This window comes from Lolium perenne, chromosome 5 (assembly GCF_019359855.2).
Source record: "Lolium perenne isolate Kyuss_39 chromosome 5, Kyuss_2.0, whole genome shotgun sequence".
Classification (NCBI taxonomy): domain Eukaryota; kingdom Viridiplantae; phylum Streptophyta; class Magnoliopsida; order Poales; family Poaceae; genus Lolium; species Lolium perenne.
Genome location: NC_067248.2, coordinates 37202163 through 37223794, shown reverse-complemented (window position 1 = coordinate 37223794; position 21632 = coordinate 37202163). Strand labels below are relative to the sequence as shown.

General features: G+C 42.4%; 1 long non-coding RNA gene across 2 annotated transcripts; it reads left to right on the top strand.

Moving 5' to 3' along the window:
- The first annotated feature begins 11882 nt into the window (after nt 1-11882).
- Nucleotides 11883-21359, top strand: LOC127320841 (uncharacterized). 2 transcript variants are annotated; one of them, XR_007863581.2, is made up of 5 exons: nt 11883-12313; nt 12415-12523; nt 13025-13158; nt 15826-15942; nt 16045-17858. It is a non-coding gene; the product is annotated as an uncharacterized lncRNA (long non-coding RNA). The 2 variants fall into 2 exon arrangements; XR_007863580.2 differs by lacking the exons at nt 15826-15942; nt 16045-17858 and adding an exon at nt 20588-21359.
- Nucleotides 21360-21632: the final 273 nt, after the last annotated feature.

Genomic DNA, 21632 nt, shown 5'->3' with positions numbered 1-21632 from the left:
CGAGAATCTTGAAGTTACTCGTGTTTTATCCTCTTATGCTTGTCACTTTGTTCTTCATGAATTCATTTGTGTACAAGATTCCTCTTCATAGGAAGCATGTTAGACTTAAATTTGTTTTGAACTTGCCTCTTGAAGCTCTCTTTTGTTTCAAATACTATTTCTCGCGAGTGCATCATTAAAACTGCTGAGCCCATCTTAACGGCTATAAAGAAAGAACTTCTTGGGAGATAACCCATGTGTTATTTTGCTACAGTACTTTGTTTTATATTTGTGTCTTGGAAGTTGTTTACTACTGTAGCAACCTCTCCTTATCTTAGTTTAGTGTTTTGTTGTGCCAAGTAAAGTCGTTGATAGAAAAGTTCATACTAGATTTGGATTACTGCGCAGAAACAGATTTCTTTGCTGTCACGAATCTGGGCTAAATTCTCTGTAGGTAACTCAGAAAATTATGCCAATTTACGTGAGTGATCCTCAGATATGTACGCAACGTTCATTCAATTTGAGCATTTTCATCTGAGTAAGTCTGGTGCCCTTTTAAAATTCGTCTTTACGGACTGTTCTGTTTTGACAGATTCTGCCTTTTATTTCGCATTGCTTCTTTCGCTGTGTTGGGTGGATTTCTTTGTTCCATTACCTTCCAGTAGCTTTAGGCAATGTCCAGAAGTGTTAAGAATGATTGTGTCACCTCTGAACATGTGAGTTTTTGATTATGCACTAACCCTTTAATGAGTTTGTTTCGAGTTTGGTGTGGAGGAAGTTTTCAAGGGTCAAGAGAGGAGGATGATATACTATGATCAAGAAGAGTGAAGAGTCTAAGCTTGGGGATGCCCCGGTGGTTCACCCCTGCATATATCAAGAAGACTCAAGCGTCTAAGCTTGGGGATGCCCAAGGCATCCCCTTCTTCATCGACAACATTATCAGGTTCCTCCCCTGAAACTATATTTTTATTCCATCACATCTTATGTGCTTTGCTTGGAGCGTCGGTTTGTTTTTGTTTTTGTTTGTGTTTGAATAAATTGGATTACATCATGCTTGTGTGGGAGAGAGACACGCTCCGCTGGTTCGTATGAACACATGTGTTCTTAGCTCATAGTATTCATGGCGAAGTTTCTTCTTCGTTAAATTGTTATATGGTTGGAATTGGAAAATGATACATGTAGTAATTGCTATAAATGTCTTGGGTAATGTGATACTTGGCAATTGTTGTGCTCATGTTTAAGCTCTTGCATCATATGCTTTGCACCTATTAATGAAGAAATACATAGAGCATGCTAAAATTTGGTTTGCATATTCGGTTTCTCTAAGGTCTAGATAATTTCTAGTATTGAGTTTGAACAACAAGGAAGACGGTGTAGAGTCTTATAATGTTTTCAATATGTCTTTTATGTGAGTTTTGCTGCACCGGTTCATCCTTGTGTTTGTTTCAAATAAGCCTTGCTAGCCTAAACCTTGTATCGAGAGGGAATACTTCTCATGCATCCAAAATACTTGAGCCAACCACTATGCCATTTGTGTCCACCATACCTACCTACTACATGGTATTTCTCCGCCATTCCAAAGTAAATTTCTTGAGTGCTACCTTTAAAATTCCATCATTCGCCTTACAATATATAGCTCATGGGACAAATAGCTTAAAAACTATTGTGGTATTGAATATGTACTTATGCACTTTATCTCTTATTAAGTTGCTTGTTGTGCGATAACCATGTTTCTGGGGACACCATCAACTACTCTTTGTTGAATTTCATGTGAGTTGCTATGCATGTTCGTCTTGTCTGAAGTAAGAGCGATCTACCACCTTATGGTTAAGCATGCATATTGTTAGAGAAGAACATTGGGCCACTAACTAAAGCCATGATCCATGGTGGAAGTTTCAGTTTTGGACAAATATCCTCAATCTCAAATGAGAAAATTATTAATTGTTGTTACATGCTTATGCATAAAAGAGGAGTCCATTATCTGTTGTCTATGTTGTCCCGGTATGGATGTCTAAGTTGAAGAATAATCAATAGCGAGAAATCCAATGCGAGCTTTCTCCTTAGACCTTTGTACAAAGGCATAGAGGTACCCCTTTGTGACACTTGGTCAAAACATGTGCATTGTGATGATCCGGTAGTCCAAGCTAATTAGGACAAGGTGCGGGCACTATTAGTATACTATGCATGAGGCTTGCAACTTATAAGATATAATTTACATGATGCATATGCTTTATTACTACCGTTGACAAAATTGTTTCATGTTTTCAAAATCAAAGCTCTAGCACAAATATAGCAATCGATGCTTTTCCTCTATGGAGGACCATTCTTTTACTTTCAATGTTGAGTCAGTTCACCTATTTCTCTCCACCTCAAGAAGCAAACACTTGTGTGAACTTTGCATTGATTCTTATATACTTGCTTATTGCACTTGTTATATTGCTTTGCATTGACAACTATCCATGAGATATACATGTTACAAGTTGAAAGCAACCGCTGAAACTTAATCTTCCATTGTGTGGCTTCAATACCTTTACTAAGAATTTATTGCTTTATGAGTAACTCTTATGCAAGACTTATTGATGCTTGTCTTGAAAGTACTATTCATGAAAAGTCTTTGCTATATGATTCAATTGTTTACTCATTGCATTTACATCATTTCGAATCGCTGCATTCATCTCATAAGCTTTACAATGGTATGATTAAGATTATGTTGGTAGCATGTCACCTCAGAAATTATCTTTTATCGTTTACCTACTCGAGGACGAGTAGGAACTAAGCTTGGGGATGCTGATACGTCTCCAACGTATCTATAATTTCTGATGTTCCATGCTTGTTTTATGACAATACCAACATGTTTTGTTCACACTTTATATCATTTTTATGCGTTTTCCGGAACTAACCTATTGACGAGATGCCGAAAGGCCGATTCTTTGTTCTGCTTTGTTTTTGGTTTCAGAAATCCTAGTAAGGAAATATTTTCGGAATCGGACGAAATCAATTCCGGGGATCTTATAATTTCGCGAAGCTTCCAGAGCACCGGAGAAAAGTCAGAGGGGTGCCAGGGGGGGCCCCACACCCTAGGGCGGCGCGGCCCAAGGGGGGCGCGCCCCCCTATGGTTTGGGCAGCCCGTGGCCCCTCCGACTTCGACTCTTCGCCTATTTAAGCCGTCGTGACCTAAAACTTCGACACCAATTGACGAAACTCCAGAAAAGTTACTGTGGCGCCGCCGCCATCGTGAAACTCCAATTCGGGGGACAGAACTCTGTTCGGCACTCGCCGGACGGGGAATTGCCCCCGGAGCCATCTCCACCGCCGTCTTCACCGCCATCTTCACCGCCATCGCTGCCTCCATGATGAGGAGGGAGTAATCCACCCCCGAGGCTGAGGGCTTCGCTGTAGCTATGTGGTTCATCTCTCTCCCATGTACCTCAATACAATAATCTCATGAGCTGCTTTACATGATTGAGATTCATATGAGTTTTGTATCACAATTTATCTATGTGCTACTCTAGCAATGTTATTAAAGTAGTCCTATTCCTCCTGCACGTGTGTAAAGGTGACAGTGTGTGCACCGTGTTAGTACTTGGTTTATGCTATGATCATGATCTCTTGTAGATTGCGAAGTTAACTATTGCTATGATAATATTGATGTGATCTATGCCTCCTACATATGCATGAAGGTGACAGTGTGCATGCTATGTTAGTACTTGGTTTAGTCTGTTGATCTATCTTACACTACAAGGTTACTAAAATATGAACAGTAATTGTGGAGCTTGTTAACTCCGGCATTGAGGGTTCGTGTAATCCTACGCAATGTGTTCATCATCCAACAAAAGTGTAGAGTATGCATTTATCTATTCTGTTATGTGATCAATGTTGAGAGTGTCCACTAGTGAAAGTGTAATCCCTAGGCCTTGTTCCTAAATACTGCTATCGCTGCTTGTTTCTTGTTTCTTTGCGTTACTACTGCTGCAATACTACCACCATCAACTACACGCCAGCAAGCTATTTACTGGCACCGTTGCTACTGCTCATATATATTCATACCACCTGTATTTCACTATCTCTTCGCCGAACTAGTGCACCTATTAGGTGTGTTGGGGACACAAGAGACTTCTTGCTTTGTGGTTGCAGGGTCGCATGAGAGGGATATCTTTGACCTCTTCCTCCCTGAGTTCGATAAACCTTGGGTGATCCACTTAAGGGAAAACTTGCTGCTGTTCTACAAACCTCTGCTCTTGGAGGCCCAACACTGTCTACAGGAAAGGAGGGGGAACGTAGACATCAATCGACTGAACCATTCACATACGATACCGATTCTCTTTGTCACGCGATATTTTACTTGTCCGAGGTTTGATCATCGGTATCTCTATACCTTGTTCAACCTCGTCTCCTGACTAGTACTCTTTACTCGTACCGTGGTATGTGGTCTCTTATGAACCATTCATATGCTTGCAAGCTATTTAGACGACATTCCACCGAGAGGGCCCAGAGTATATCTATCCGTCATCGGGATGGACAAATCCCACTGTTGATCCATATGCCTCAACTCATACTTTCCGGATACTTAATCCCACCTTTATAACCACCCATTTACGCAGTGGCGTTTGATGTAATCAAAGTACCCTTCTGGTATAAGTGATTTACACGATCTCATGGTCGAAAGGATTAGGTAACTATGTATCGAAAGCTTATAGCAAATGAACTAAATGACGTGATCTTATGCTACGCTTAATTGGGTGTGTCCATTACATCATTCATCAATGACATAACCTTGTTATTAATAACATCCAATGTTCATGATCACGAAACCATGATCATATATTAATCAACAAGCTAGTTATTCAAGAGGCTTACTAGGAACTCCTTGTTGTTTACATAACACACATGTATCAATGTTTCAGTTAATACAATTATAGCATGGTATGCAAACATTATCATAAACACAAAGATATATTATAATAACCATTTTATTATTGCTTCTTGGGCATATCTCCAACACCGCAACCCCTTAGTCACGCTCAGTCAGCGGCTTTGCCGTGCGCGTGGATTCTTGTCTCATTCAGTCCAAGGCTTCCGCCACAGCTCTTCCTTGTTGGCTACCAAGGCCAACCACTGAAGACCTCCATACGCTGCCGGCGGCGTGGCCGTTGCGAACTGCAGATCTTGGCGGGTCCAGCGCAACTAGCACCAGCGAGAGGCACTGGCGCTCCGGGACTGTGCCGTAGTAGACGCGGAGGCTGCCGAACTCGATGATGCGGCCGTTCTTGGGGAACTTACTGTCGTTGGCGAAGCAGCATGTGTTCTCGTTGATGAAGTCCATGGAGAGGACGCGGTCGACGAGCGCAGTAACCACATGCTCGCCGGAGATGGTGAGGAGGCCCGCCCGAATATGAACTCCAGCAAGCGCAGCTGCTGGCCCCACGGTGGGCGCCAACTGTCGTCGTGGTGAACAGACATATGCCATAGGATGGTTTAAGTTGGGGCCGAATGTGCGCTAGAGGATTCAGGGGAGGGTTTTGGTTATACGAGGATGAATTCCGGATGGAATGCCGGATGCTTTCCTAATGAACTTGGCCTAGGCCAGAGGTTGAAGAAGAAGAACACAAGCTCTAACTCAACTTTGGATCTCTCTATTCCATGCTTGAATCTGGTTACATGTTCTTAGATACTTGTTGGGACGTACCCGCGTTAGGGTGTACCTCCTCTCCTTATATAGGGGAGAGGGTGGCTTACAGGGGAAGAAACCCTAGGAAACCCTAATGGCATCTTTGACTAGACAAACTACTTTACAAAACCTCTTTGGCAGCTGATGACACCGGTAGACCTTTAATCACGAACGGTGACATCCTCCGGTACCTTTTACGTCATCTTCTGCTTTTGCCTCAGAGTTTCGATTAAAGCTTTAGTGCTTCGCTCATCCTTGTTCTCTAGTCCTTGAGGGAATGTTTGACCAGCTTTCCGACGTGCTACAGTGTAGCATGTACTGGTAATCCGGTACCTTTTTAGCTTATTCCGGTATACCCCTCCTGGGATACCGGTATAGATTCACTTGGTCACAAGCTTAACTCCTTTGTCCGGAATAATCTTTAAACTGGTACCTCGATAGCTTAAACAAGCAGGTTTGGCATGCCTTTGGCATACCGGGGGTCATCCCCCCAACACAACAGTTTATAAGCGGTGCACAGAAATTGTAGATATATAACTATGTGTCAAAATTAACATGGCATAGAAAGCAGTAAATAAACACATAGCATCAAAGAAAGTAACAATTATGCATTGCAGTAGGCTCATAGCAAGTGGTTAGCTTGCCTTCGATGACGGGTTGTTGGTTGGCTTGGAAAGGTCTCGGGCTCGGTGCGGCATCGGTTCAGAGAACGTTGACCGTGGTGCACCCCTACGCATGAGACACATATACTTAGGGGTGGACTAACGAGCTGCTCGGATCGTTAAGGCTCGGCTCGTTAAGCTCGTGATCGTTAAGGCTCGAATCGTTAAGCTCGTTAAGAATAACGAGCTGAAATCATTGTTCGGCTCGACTCGTTATGTTCTTGCGAGCGCTCGCGAGCAACTCGTTAAGGATCATTAAGGAGACAATAGAAAACAAACATGTATGCATTGCCTAGTGAGAAAGAGAGGAAGCATAGGTTTTTAGATCCTAATGTAGGAGTTTCAAGCATGGTTAAAGAACACTATTTTGTTTAGCCCCTTCCTGCCAAATATTTGAGATAACTAAAGTGACTTGCAGTCAAAACTGGTGAAACCTATAGCTTGTTATCGATCTTAACGAGTAGCTCACGAACATAGTCGGGTCGATTGGTTAGCTCGTTAACCTTAACAAGCAAAAACTGATGCTCGGCTCGGCTCATTAACAAAACGAGCCGAGCTCAAACGAGTCGAGCAAACGAGCACTCATTTAACTCACCGATCTTCCAGCTTTTTGTCCAGCCCTACATATACTGGTTACACAAGTGTTTCTCAAAAATATGAAACTAATGCCATTGTGTAGATCTTTCCAAGAAAAAAAATTGGGCGGTTGAATCACCTTATTCCGAGCTACGGTTCACGAGATACAACCGCTCAAAGTTTTACATATTCACAGGAAATTCCTGCGAAAAAAACTAATCGGGCCAAATCTGGAGAACAAGCTCGGCCGGCCGGACCGGCGTGGACGGGCGCATCACGCACGGGTACTAGGATTGTTAGCCTTATATCCTTCATCAACAATTCTCCATAATTCAATAGAGGAACAACAAAGATATGACTTCAGTTTAGCTTGTTCCTTGGGGAAAGCTTTAGGCATTAGCTTAGGAGGATTGCCTCGGTGAACTATATGAGGGTGAGGGATAGGTGGATCCGGAGAGTACGGTGGAGGAACCTCCGAGTACTTTCCGGACCTATTTTCTCCCTTAGCTTTGGAGTCACAACCAACCTCCTCCACATAAACGGTTTCAGATCCCGAGGAAGCACAGCTAAGGGGATCTTTCAGACTGTGAGTGACTTACTCCTGAGATATGGTGGATGGGGGATTAGTGGTTTATTGGATTGAATGAGTTGCATCATCATATCTCGCAATACTTTCATTTGACTATTCATGGAGGTAGAGAAGGATGATATGGAAGTCTCCAATTCCTTGACATCCTCCATGGTAGCCGCAACCTTACTAGGACCCCCCCTCTTTGCCCATACTCTCTTAGGCGGCAAAGCCGGAAATAAAAGCTGAGGCTCTGATACTAATTTAAATGATCGTATGGGCACCTAGAGGGTGAATAGGTTCTATAATAAAATTTCAATTCATTTCCAATTTAGGCTTGACACAAAAGGTAGATTCTCTATATATGCAACTATGTGAATTTACCTATATGATAAAATGCAAGAAAACTACACAAGATACAAGGTACAACAAGTAAAGTGCGGCAAAGGATAGAAGTAATCGAAATGAAACATGCAGAGACACATGGATATGATTCCCGTAGTTTCTTCCTTTTTAGGGGAAGTATATCTACGTTGGAGGGGTGTGGTGCCATGAAGGCCAACCAACACCACAAAAGCCTCACCCTATTCTCTAGTGCATAAACCATAAAGGTTAACTCAGGCTCCACTAAGTTGTAGCCTTCATGGTGGCAACTGGCACTCATGAGTGCATTTTAAGCATATTTTTATATCTTCATGAGAGAAAATTACTGAATGAGCACATTTATTTGCACAAAAGATGCAATACATGTCTTCATATGATTTGATTGCCTCATTGCTTAAGAGGACTTTTACGGTACAATTTACTAGTCCTATGATGTAGTAGTATTAAATTATATCACCCATAATTTCAGAGGTATTCTAGGCAATTTACATGGAAACAAAATCATGACATAGATTTGGAGTATTAATATGATACATACCAAGCATGCATTGACTCCATTTAGTCCACGCCAAAAAAAAAATCTCAGCAATATTTTAAGCGTAGGCATGCACAAAAAATATGTGACTATTTTCTAGGTGTGTGGTTATATCCTCTTCAGTCTGCCCAAGTTGTATTTTCTGTACTGTTTTTAGTAGATATATACTCCAAGGCTTCAACTTCATTTAAGCATATACTATTTGAAAAAATTTCGAGGAGATCATTTAAATTTTAGATTTTTTTTTTTGAATTGTAGACACCAAAATCCGAAATGCTGTCTGAAATTACCAAATTCGGCAACTTTGGTGGGTGCCAAAATATATATCTTTACGATCTTTTTTTTACTCCTAAGATCACAACACTCGTGGCACCAACAGGGCGTTGCGGGAGCGCCGAATATAAGCCGTTGTCGACGCCATGTCGTTTACCAACAAACAAGCTAGCCATGTCATCGGTATATTTGGTCATCCTAATTAGTGTAGGTCAACTTTGATTAATGCGGTGAAGGTTACCCGGGTGGCAGCAAGCGAGGTGTCCAGTCATGGTTGCAGCTTCCCCACGCGGCGGTGTTAATGTGTGTCACCTCATCCTCTCGTACATCGGGTATTTACATAAGCTCGACCATGCCCCCCTCTCGCTAATGATCCCACAACCTCCACCTCCTCTCTCCCCCACTCGAAGCACCAGCACAAACGCTAAGCAAGGCTGACGATATTGTGGGACGGTAATGGAAGCCTCCACAACGTCGGTAGCGTAGCGGCGAAGGGCTTTGGGCGCTCTACAGAGAGGAGGCGCTAATGGACACTTACTACTACCATATAGATCTAACTGCATCTTCATTGCAATGGAGTTTTGACCTATCTTATATTTTGTTTTGCTAATCATCAATTGACCAAGTATTTGTCAAATCTCGACACCCAAAACCATCGAACCTATCTGTGAATAAATTTACTACAAAAGCAAGCAGTACATTTTTCACTATGTGAAAAAAATATTATTATCATTGTGATTATTTCACATATGAACAAATTTGTAAAGTTTACCAAGTTTTGGGTCAAGTTTGGGCACTCTATTTAAATTTTCCTTCACCCCGTCATTTGGAGATAAACAATAAACTAGTATATCGAAATTTTCTCTTTTTCTATGAACGTAAAGAGATTCAATACACAAATTGTTTGTAAAGGAATAAACTAAAAAAGCTATTATATGGAATGTTAAGCAAAGGAAAATTTCCTTCATTATGTGGGTTTTGCGCCTGCCAAATCTGCACTTGTGAGGAAAAATACTACTCTTGAACTAGTATCGTTCAAACTGGACCATTGGATATGCTGTCTTGAAGGGTTAATATGTTCCGACCCCTACCGTAAAATGCCCCGTTGCTTAAATAACATCAACACAAGGGATATATATCAAAAACAGTAACACAAAAGATATAATGGCGTCGCCGGTATATAAGCCCTACTGTGAGTCAAATGCAGCTAAATATCCATCGCCACATCAGAGCCATGATCATCCAATGTCACATGTGATGGCACGGGATTGCTTAGTTGCCAAAACTCTTGGAAAAGTGATGTGCTTTCCAGATATTCAATCTGCTCAGGATGTTCCACTATGGCATCTGCTTGTAGATCCTCTTCAAGCTCTTCTAGAGCATCCCATTGAGTTCCCTCATGAAACATCGATGTCTGCTCAGGTTGAGCCACCATGCCATCTGCTTGTAGATCCTCTTCAGGCTCTCCTAGAAGAGGAGCATCACGCGTTTGCTCCATTTGTGGCACTGGTATGTTTACCTTGGCGCTCGCGGCATCTCGCTTGTTGAGGGCATTACCATAAGCTTGAGCGGCCTCCTCCTCTGTATTGAAGGTGCCTAGCCACAACCGGCTACCACTTCCCAGCCTAATTTGGGCACTGTATTTGCCCTTGCGGAATATAACTCCTTTGCATGTTCGCTTTGCCGGCCGAGGAGAAGATCTCCCGGTGTCGTTGGCATTGTTTGCCACGTCCGTGACGGCTGAGGTTAACTCCAACTCCGACCTTTGGAATCCTGGGCTTGAAGGGTTCATCATAGCAGCTGGGACAATTGATTCAGTTTTATTTTGCAGTGTCACAGCCATAGCTTCATAGGCCTTTGCCGCTGCTAGGGCTGCTGCATTCTTGTCTTCAAACGTGCCTAGCCAGCGGCTTTGCTGTTTCTCACTGTCCCAAACCTGACCTGTCCACTTCCTGGTTGACCGTGACCTGTAAACCCCACAGAAGCCAGAGGGAGCGAGAGTCTCCTCCATCGCCCGTGCGGGCTTCCGGTTTTTGCGCACGATAAACCCTGCAGCCTCAATTGCATCTGCTGTCGGGTATCCAAAGTTCAGTTTAGCTTTTGCTACATTCTCATAACTAGCAGCAGCATCATAGACCCGTGCTGCTTCTTCAGCTGTATCATAGGAACCAAGCCAGATTTTCTTTAATGCTGCGCCGAATCTGCCAGAGGGAAGGGGTCGAACTCCTCTAAATTTCGGCAAAGACGCCATCTTTGCTGTTTGCACGGTGGACACAGTAGTGGCCATCTCTTGGGGAATGTGAGATTGTTGGGCTGACGAGCGGGAGGAAATTGACAGAGACATGTTGCTGTTGCTGGCAATGTAAAGATCGGGAGATTGAGGGCCTTCATCATACTGTGAAAAAGATGGTGGCGTGTTTGCTGCCTGCATGGTCGACACAGTACATTCCATCTCCTGGCGAATAATGGGAGGTAGCTGGGCTGACGAGCGGGATGAATTTGATGGCCACATGGTGTTGTTACAAATGTAGTGAAGATCAGGAGAAGGAGGGGCTTGGAATACTGAAAAAGACCGCAACTTTGGGGTTTCTGGCACCTCCACGGTAGCCACCACGCCATTGTCGCCCTGCTCGAAGTCGGACGACGGGGAGGTAAACGAGAGTGGCATGCTCGAAGTTGCCATGGTCCCGATGATGTTAGTCAAGGGATCAAATGAAGACGACCAGATGGACGGAGATCCATGGGCGAAGTGATATTCATGCCGTGAGGACGGGGAGGTATCTGAGAGCGACAGGTTGGAACTCGCCATGACGGCGATGTTGTTAGGGTAGCGATCAATCGATGGCGACGAGATGTGCGGAGTCCCCATCGAGCTCATGGCTTTGGTTAGTGGTGGCGACGGTGAAGGGTTTCCCGGGGGAGAGGGGTTTAGGACAAGGGAGAAAAGATGGCCCCTTTGTTTCGGGGGACGGGGACAGGAGCGGAGCAGAGCAGAGCAGAGCGGAGGAGGAAAGCAGAGCGGGGGTTACGGTCTTCCCGTCGTTGCCAAGGTCGGGGGGTACGACGGGTTTTTGGTGGGACGGACAGAAGTCACTGGCAATGCCGGTTGCCGCTGCCGTCCGGTGCCGCGGTGCTGTGCTACGGCGGAGGCGAAGTTTTTTGTCTCTGCACTTTAGGCGAATGAAAATAAATGACTAGCTATGGAGGCACTCCCCGCTTGACCGGTCCAACTTTTGCCCAGCGCCCTCCCTCCCTCCCTTCCCCTTCTCTTCTTCGCCTAGGGTTCCCGGCGGGCGGCGGGCGGCGGGCGGCGGCCGCCCCGACTACCTCTCCCCCCACATCCCCAACGCCGCACTACTACCTCATCGGGCCGGATGCCGCTTTCCCCCCGCGCCGCCTGCCACCAACCCCAAACTCCTGCCAGCCACCGGCAGGCCCGCCTCCCAAGCTCCCATGGGTCAGCTGCTGCTTTACCCCACCTCATGTGCTCGGCCGGAGGTCGCCGGCTCCGTCTCCCAACCTCCTGCGCGTCGGCCGCCAGCGGCAGGCCCGCCTCCAAGCTCCCGCGGGTCAGCTGCCGCCCTCCCACACGGGCACACCTCATGTGCGCGACCGGAGGTCACCAGCTCCGTCTCCCAACCTACTGCGCGTCGGCCGCCACCGGCAGGTCCGCCCCCCAAGCTCCCGCGGCCCTTTTAAATTGCTCATGTAGTCTATGATGTGCTCGAGGTTTCACTGCTGTCAGCTAACTAATGCAGTTACCTGCAGAGGATGTGTTGGTGAAAGATGATCACAGCCTGGAGACGAGGTTTGGTGCTCGCAACCTGGTGCAAAAGATGGGGAGCGACACAGCTTGCAAAGCAAAGGAATCTTGAAGGTAACAAATCTACTGTGACCTCTTCTAATGCTTTTGATCTTATGCCTAATAGGGTAACGAATTAAGCCTGGCAGCGGTTGCAAACCGAGTATAGATCCAACTATTATGCGGGCTGCTGATGTGTTACTTGTGACTTCCTCTTACCATGCTATCTAAATAAGCTTTGTAGTTGCTGGTTTGTTGACTATGGCAGCAAAAATCCATGTTCCACAAATGAGGATGTTTTGAAGTCTTTTCATGTACAACCAGCATAAGTGAAAAATAATAACACCAGTGACTTTAAGGTGAGCAACAAAATGCAAGAAAATTACAAGTAAAGACATTATTGGACTAACTTTTGTAAAATCTGTACACGTCAAGACAACCATTATTGGTTATTGGACTAACTTTTGTAGATTGTTAATGTTACAGTTCCCTTGCCATCTTATTCCCAGGGTTCAGTTCTTGCTATTTTTTGGATTAATTTAAGGATTTGAAGTCAACTTTCTAAAATTTATGCAGAGTCACCAAAGAGAGGCAAGGAAACAGAGACGAGGAGAGACACCACTGATTCCTACTGTTGTCTGTTTGAGGCTAAGCATCTGCTCTTGAATTCTCTGTTCTGAAGGTTGTGGCCTCAACAATGTTCGGTGCAGGTGAATCTCATACCGTGTTTTTTTTTCCACTTTCGTTCCTATAGCAGAACAACCTAAATACGTAATGATGGAACTGAGCTATAAAACATGTTGGGATTGTAAATATACTGTCTAGAGCTGACTTGTTCTTAGTTTTCTTATGTGATTATAGTATAAAAAGTAGCACTTCAAGTTGCGGTGTGCTTCAGGCATGTTGCTTCTACCGCATATGCACATACACAAATTCAAGTTTTGCTTCTCAATCACGTGATATTAACAGAAACTATATTTTAGTCCGGTTCCTTTTATTAACAATGATTTTTCCCAAAAGGTACTGACAATTAATTTATTCTTTATTTGTGCATATTTTTCGAATGCTTCAGATGTGTTACTTCCACCTGTGTTACCTGCGTACATATAAATTTCACTATGCTCATAAATCATTTGTTTTAGAGAAACCAAATTTTAGCGTAGGCACCATTCAGGTTAGCCAATGTATTTTTCTTAAGTTAACCTTATTTGAATTACATAACTAAGTAGCTTTTGGTCTGTATTGGTTAGACCCAAACAATACATGCAAAGGATTTCGTCTATGCGTTCCACTTCATAGCTTATGGCTTGACATCCACTAAACTGCATATTCCACGTTTGATCCTAAATTTGTCCACCCTATCTCTTTCTTTGTAACAAGAACAAAGTAGTACATATACAGTTAATTAACATTTAGGGGTATAAGCAGCACATGCCATATTTGATGAAACAAACAGATGGTTATGCTTATTTGCTGTTGCATATGAAAAATACTTTAATGTATTCACTTCGAGAGATTTGGCATACATTCTTGTGAGACTCAGTTGCTCTATATACATTTGTACCCGCTAAATGTCTTCTATGCATTCCAAATTTGTTGATCACATGAAACTGCAATTAACAGTAGCTTTTAGATAAGAGCAATCCACTATACCCAAAAACGTACAAACCAAAGAGCCGTAACTAATGGTTGATGATAGCTTAGTCTTGCTTCATAGTCATCTGTTAGTATAGTCTTCAGTCACACTTACTGCCGACAGGTCTATGTTCCAGTGCATAAATAGATAAACAACATGTAAAGCTGTTGCAATCCCCGGCTTCTCAGCGTTTTGACGGTGCAGTGTGGCCTGCCACCGACCACCCTCTTTTTTTTAATGCGTTCCCATCTCATCTCTCCCTGAACCTCCCCTCAAAAAAATCTCTCCCTGATCCCATCCGTGCTTCACCCCGCACCACAATTGAGAGAGAGAGAGAGAGAGAGGGCAGGAGCCGGAGCATCGCCGTCCACCTCGCCGGAGCTGGCGACGCCGTGGCTCTCCACTTTTTCCCGGCGTCGGCCCCCTGTACGAACACTAGGTCGCGGAGACCGCCCGTCGTCTGATGTCTACTCCTATCCCTCCCTGCCTCTCTATCCATTGTGATGCCGCCTCCCCCTTCTGTTCTCTCCCTTTCTCCCGTCCCTCTCGATATGCAAGGGGAAGGTCGCCTACCCATCTCCCCTCCAACCCATCTCCCCTCCACGTGCTGCCGTGAGTAGGAGCAGATCCTTCATACCCTTTCCACTCTTTGCGCCGCCAAAAGGCTCATATGCTCCACCCTGGATGCGCACGTCTTGGGACCAGCGGCCCTCTTCTGCTCGCCTGGCCGTCCGCTAGCGCTGATACTGACGAGGGCTGCGTGTGACTGTATCTAGCGAATACCTACGATAGAGGTTACCCGTGGACACAAGTTTCCTTCAACCTAAGTGTGGTATGTTTCTCATGATCCTGTTGTCCTCAGCTTACTTGGATATATTTATTCTCTTCCGTTCCTAATCCTTCTCCACTGGATCTGGGTTGTGCTCGGGACAGTTGTTATCTTCAGATTCAGGTTAGTATCTCCTAGCGTGGAATCTTTTGATTGATTACTCTTAGATATAGTTTCTTTTGCACCAACATCGCTTCAGGTTTTTTTTGTAACAAATAGTTGCACATTCTAATACCAAATTATGCATACAGACCCTAGAGTTGTTGTAGGAAAATTTGCTCCAACAACAATGCATAAATTTAAGGCCATCTTTGCAATGTATTTAGCTCCTATTATTCTGTGCAAGGGCAGTACCTTCTTTGAGTCGCTTGATTCTGACGGTACTATCCCTGTATAGTTGTCTGAAGAAATATTTTCCTATCGCTCGGGCATTGAGAAGACAAGCTTAGTTTGCATTGTCGTTAATAACGAACAAGCAATCTGCACTGTAGCTAGGTTGTGTTCGATCCTGCACTTAGAGAAAGACATATAAGAGACCTGCATGGCTTGACGCTTCAAGATGCTGTCAAACAAAAGCCCAAGGCTTACAAAGCTTTTATGTCCCGCAAGAGAAACAAACAAATTACTGTAAGCATCCATGGTTTCCTACTTTGGAGAAAATGTGTATCACTTAATATCAGTTTGCTGTTTAAATATTGTACTTAGCAACACTGCAAATACATGGTGGGTTACAATCGTAACCTTAAGATTTCACAAGGAGATATTCATAGATATTACAATCCAATCATTTTATAAGTTTGGACATGTCAAACATGGGTTGATTTTCCGGTGGGAAATATTTTCATGTAATTGAACGAGCTTCTAATGAAATGAGGTATTAATGTAACTCTATGTTTTGGTGCTGCATAATAGGCTTGGAGCTCCTACAAGGGTACATTAACAGATAAACAACTCTACCAAATCAAACTATTCTTCTGTATGAACCGCTTCATACATCACGACGACCTCAATGAGTGGTTCCTGACGGAGGTAGGCAGTTCTTACTATGCATTCTGAATAAATTTCTACTAGCCGAAACGGTTGAGATCTCAAGAGAGCTTAATTAATTTCAATTTATTTTGGGGTTAACAGAGTTTCCCATGGGATCTTGGAGCCTGATAGTGAATTCTGAAATCAATTCACTTTGATAGTTCGATTTACTACGGTAATCAAATCGCGGCTGGGTTGTATAATTTGGCCAGATGAATCGCTTCTCACTGCTACAATTTTGATTCGCCAGAATATGATACATAACCATGTCCTGATGTCCATATCGTTGTTGTTTACTTAATTGAGGCAAACCACATGGGTGTCTATTTTAGTAGTGTGCTATATCCTGACCACATGCATCACGTCGGGCTTCTCCCTTTATTGTTGCTCTTCCTAGGATCGTCTCTGATTATAATATTCTGGGGTTTCTTTTAGCTGTTGCATTCATCTATCGATCCAAATTGAAACGTGTGTATACCATGATAGGAGATCCTCGATCATATACAATGCAAATTGACATACACTAAAATGTTTATTTGCTGCAGTAAATCTTTACTGTGTGATAATACAGAAATGTTGACTACGTTTTGAGGTTATTTTCTCATGTTATGTTGGTGTCACTTTACTTTCCTAGGAATACTTTGTCCAGATTATTTATATATAAATATTATTAGTTCCATTTTGTGAATTACCATGCTAGACTAATATTTGCCTTTCCACAACAAATGGCTAGAGTACCTTGGTGGTTAATGTACATGAAGGACTAGGATAGTAGGCCTGGTTCTAACAAAGGACCAGGTAAGGAATGGTCATTTTATTTCAAAGGAACGTCTAAATATTGGTATTCGGTAAATATATACATCTTTTCCATTTCAAGGATTTTTGCATGATTCCTATCAAATCAAATTGTAATTTTGTTTGTTTAGTTCGATCGGCTCCATATTGTTTCCATTTATATATTGTCTTGCTGTCTAACTTACCTATGAGAAGATTAGCAGGTAGTAACATCATGTTGGTCTAATTTGTATTGGATAGTTGCGCTAAGATGGACTTGTGATTTTTTTTTTTTACTTTTTGCTAAGTCAGTTCTTTTAGCTTTGTGTAGACTATTAAGTGATCAAATACTAAATCAGAATAACCAGATCTGTATAACCAAAGAAATGTTTTAGTTGTGCTTAAAGCATACATGATTTTCTCTACCCTGGACCATTTAGTCATGTTTGCACACATCTTTTGTGACTGCCATTATGTCCTAATATGTAGGGTTTTATATATTTGCTCCTCATGGTGATGGAAAGTTATGTATTTTATTGTTAAATGGGTATTTGTATCACAAAACAAATTCACTTGGCGGTGTGAATTCCATCAACATGGCGCATTTAATATACCAATATGTAATTTTGTGCATTTATTGTTCTCCTTGGATGGATGTGAAATGTGGCTATTGTCGATAGATTTGTTACTCTGCTTGGTTGCTTTTCAGGATTGATTTGCTGATTGTTGCATATGCAGATACTTTGGATCATCTAGGTCTTTTTGTTAGGTTTCCACTTTGGTGGGCAGTTTGATTTGTATTACCCAAGGAGACCAAGGAAAGAGCGAGAAAGAGATCCTTCTGAGCCAAGGAGATGGGAAGTGAGTACAACTGGAGCAAAAATGAAATAAAGACAATGTGGCCTTAGCCTATATATGTTTGTCATGTACATGGAGTAACACCGTGTATTCTAGAAGAATAAATGGCTTTTCCCAACTTCTGTGTAGGCCAAAATTTATAGGCTTTCTTTATGAATTTGGTTGTTTAGTAACATACAACAACTTTGATCACCTGTTTTGTTAGTGATTTGTCTCATGATGTGTAAGCTAGCTATATTTCGGTGTTATCAACTGTCAATAGTTTCTCCTTTTCTTTTTGGTAGTTGGCGAGGCAGTTATTGACATATACGCCGGATTCTTAACCTTTCTGCATGACGATTTTTTCTGGGAAACTGTGTTGGTACTATTCATTGAACAAAATATGACATGATCTCCCATTCGGATGATCTATACACATGCTGGGCTGGCACCATATGGTTGCGCGAGTGGTGAAGGTGTTACTTGCAATGGTGGCTCAACCCAACAAGGGATTTTTTCCGCTGCACTTCTGATATCAGGAGTTGTATGAAGTTGACTCCATTGATGGACAACAAAACGCCCATGAGTGTAAGTATTAGTCACGCTTTGTTAGAACACAATACAGGCGGCGAGGCGAAGCTCGCTATTCATCTCGTTTCCAATTATTCTGCTTCGGAAGATTTTAATTTCTCTAGAATCAGTAAGCAAAGGTGTACAATATATTTTATGAACTTGAGAGTCTGTTTACAAACAGCAAAGATACAGCATTTGCACAGTTGTCGTGTTAAATAGCCGAGACAAATTAATGCTGAATTATTTTGTGGCAATAATCTCAACTGCTACAGATCATTGTTCTATCACGCTCGGAAATTCAATTCGGCTCCCGGGTGCGTATGCTCCCTCTACTAAAAATATATATTTCAAAACGTCGAAAAATTTGGACAAAAAATTCTACATGTACATCTTCATAATATACGTGCGTTCGTCAAGTTTCACGAAAAACCAATATTTTGTGTGGTCTATATAAAAAAGAGAAAGTTTATCTTGTGAAAAGCATTATTTTTAGCACTGAATTTTGTCTTTTTTACACACGTCACATGATAAGTCGATTTTTTATGAAACGACTTTGTGAGCATGTAACACGTGAAGATGTACGTGCGAACTTTTAGTTTCAATTTTTTCTAAAATTTAAAATGTATGTAAGATGCATTTCAAAATATAGAGAGCATATGGACCCATGTTCCAAAACACCGCTCCCATTCTTTTGTTTTCATTTTAGCTCATGGTAATGTTTAAAATATATCGAAGGTTTTTTCTCCAGTCAAGGTAGAAATTTGATGTCTCCTATAAGGTGCTTTTCATGTTACCAAAAGAAACCTACACCCATAATGTAATTATTTATTGAATATTTGATAATTTAAGCTCAGATAGCATCCATTATGGAGGCAATAAGAAATGACAAGCTGGAGAAAATATCAAGTGATATCCTTCGTTCATGTAGCCGCACATGATATCAATTTTTGTCTCATTGGGTAGCAGTATTGCTTGAATTGATACCATTTCTGAGAAGAACACTATATTTTGATGTTACATAGTGTTTAGTCTATTATTTGTATATATTTCCGACTCCTTAATTTGTACATAGAATTCCCTGTTAGTTAAATAACAAATACATATTGCCAGGTGATAATGATTTTTTTTTTGTTTCTGTGAAAACAAGTTAACAACGATGCCCATGAATGTAGACTTGAGGTAGCTATACTTGAGATGCATAAAAGCATGTACATTTCCATATTTACTTTTGTTAGGCATGTGGTTTCCATGGAACATCTGTTTGATCACTTTGTATTCATAAAAATATTTGGCAATCTTAATTATCTTTTGAAATTCATAGACATGATTCCGACAAGATGCAACTTCCGAATCTATGCCAGGCCTTTTGTTTGGACCAAAAACAATAATGGGTGGCATGTCGAAGTACCACTGTGTTTCTATACAGGGTCTATACAGGGTCTTTTGTTTCGTCAACGAATCTATACAAGGTCTTTTGTTTGGACTAAAAACAATAATGGGTGGCATGTCGAAGTACCACTGTGTATCTTCCACTTTTCTACGAGTTTTTTTTTCTTTCAGCCAACATTATTGTTGTCTTTTCTTGGAAGATTTACAATGAGGTTACAGCTAGGAGTGACATTTTTCTCAAAAGACTAACACTGAAGCTAAGAAAAATGTACAGTTCTTGTGATGTTGAATTACTATGATCTGAATATCTCCCTAAAGTGGCATTGGGAGATCAGTTGTCCTACTTTAGAATCCATATAACTTTGAATAGGTCAGCTTTGCTTTTATGTGATTGTCCTTTTTCTTAATTTCCCTTTGGAATTACAATGTGCTTTTTATTTTTGCAGCTAGATGAAATTCGTGATCAGAGATGTTTTTTTTGCACTTTATCACCATGAATATGGAGTGGAGGCAACGAGGCAATTTATCTGACGGTGTGTCCATTGTCTCTAAGGCAGCACTTTATGTATTTAACTTTCAGTTTGTCCTACTATCAGCTCTTTAGTAAATCATGTTGTTTCATTCAGATTATTTTGCCTTTTAGCCAGGTGTCAGACCTTTCTAGCTTCACCCAAGTGGTCTTACCTCATTATCTGCAAGACAACTGTCTTACATTTCTGCTATCAAGTACTGATACCTACCTACACGGTTAGCTTCGTCAAATCATGTCATATGTAACCTTTTACTTCATTGCAGTATTTAGTGAATGTAAGTCTACTTTCTAGAACTATCTAGGATTTGGGCAATGCATATTGAAGGTGTAATTTCTGTCTTGTGAAAAAGTTGCAACATATCTACGAATTTGACTTTTGTTCTGCTTCTAGGAGATGATATACTGGTTCTGAATTATACACATTTATGTAGGTTTACTGTTCTCCAGCTCATGCTTCTATCCTAATCCTCGCTTCTCCTACTTTAAATTATCACAGAAAAATATTGTAGCACAGTACCTGATTCTTTTAATTTTCTTCAGGCTTTGCTTCCACTCCGGCAGGTTCCCCCGCCCCACTCTGACGGACTCCGCTCTGATTCGACGCTGTCGTCTGCTCTAGCGGCAACATGGCGGGAAACGTCATCCTCTAGCAATGCCAAGTAGCTCTAGGCCCCTCTCTGCTGTCGGACTTTGCCAGGTACCATGCTTGTGTTTAGTTACGTATTCTCCTCATGAATATACCTTGTTGGCAGGTCACCTGACTGCTAGAAGTGACGTCTACAGCTTTGATGTGGTCCTTCTTGAGTCAAAAATCTATCGACAAGTCCTGGACCAGCAGGGAGCATAGCTTGGTTGACTGGGTTCGCCCCAAGTTGAGCTACAAGAGGCGGCTTCTCCAAATCACCGATCCAAGACTGGAGGGGCAGTATTCAGTTAGAGTTGCTCACAAGGCATGCAGCCTTGCATTCTGCTGCCTGAGCCAGAACCCCGAGGCAAGGCCCCTCATGAGCGATGCTGTTGAGACGCTTGAACAACTGCATGAAGGTGGTGGAAGCGATGGAGATGTTGTTCACGTCAGTGGCCTCCCTGACTACAGAATTCGCCGCAGGCTGACAGGAAACAGCGTGCACCCCAGCCCCAAGTGTTCCCTTGCCATCCCAGCGTGCAGGGTTAGGTGATAACAACTTGTGCAGTTCCTGGTTTTACCCGCTGCTAGGTCCAGTTGTACATTGCTAGCTCTTCGATGTGTAAATTTGATCCGCACACCGCCGCTGCTTTTTGTTTCTGCTGCTTATAAGGCCCCTCCTATTTTCACGGTAGTCTTAAGGTTAAAGAATTCCTTGGTAACTTTCGTTTCTATTAATGCTATGTTGCATGGTTTTTGATTGCTGCCATTGGAGCATGGAATTAAATGAGAGTAGCTTGCATAGTTCTATGGTAATTTGATTAGCTCAAAACAATTGAAGGTTGACAAGATGCTAGGCTACCTAGACTGAATGCAATTGGAGGCATATGAAGAACTTACATGTGCTATATAGGGTTTTCTGCTGTAGTTAAGAAAGTTCACATATCTATGTATATAATA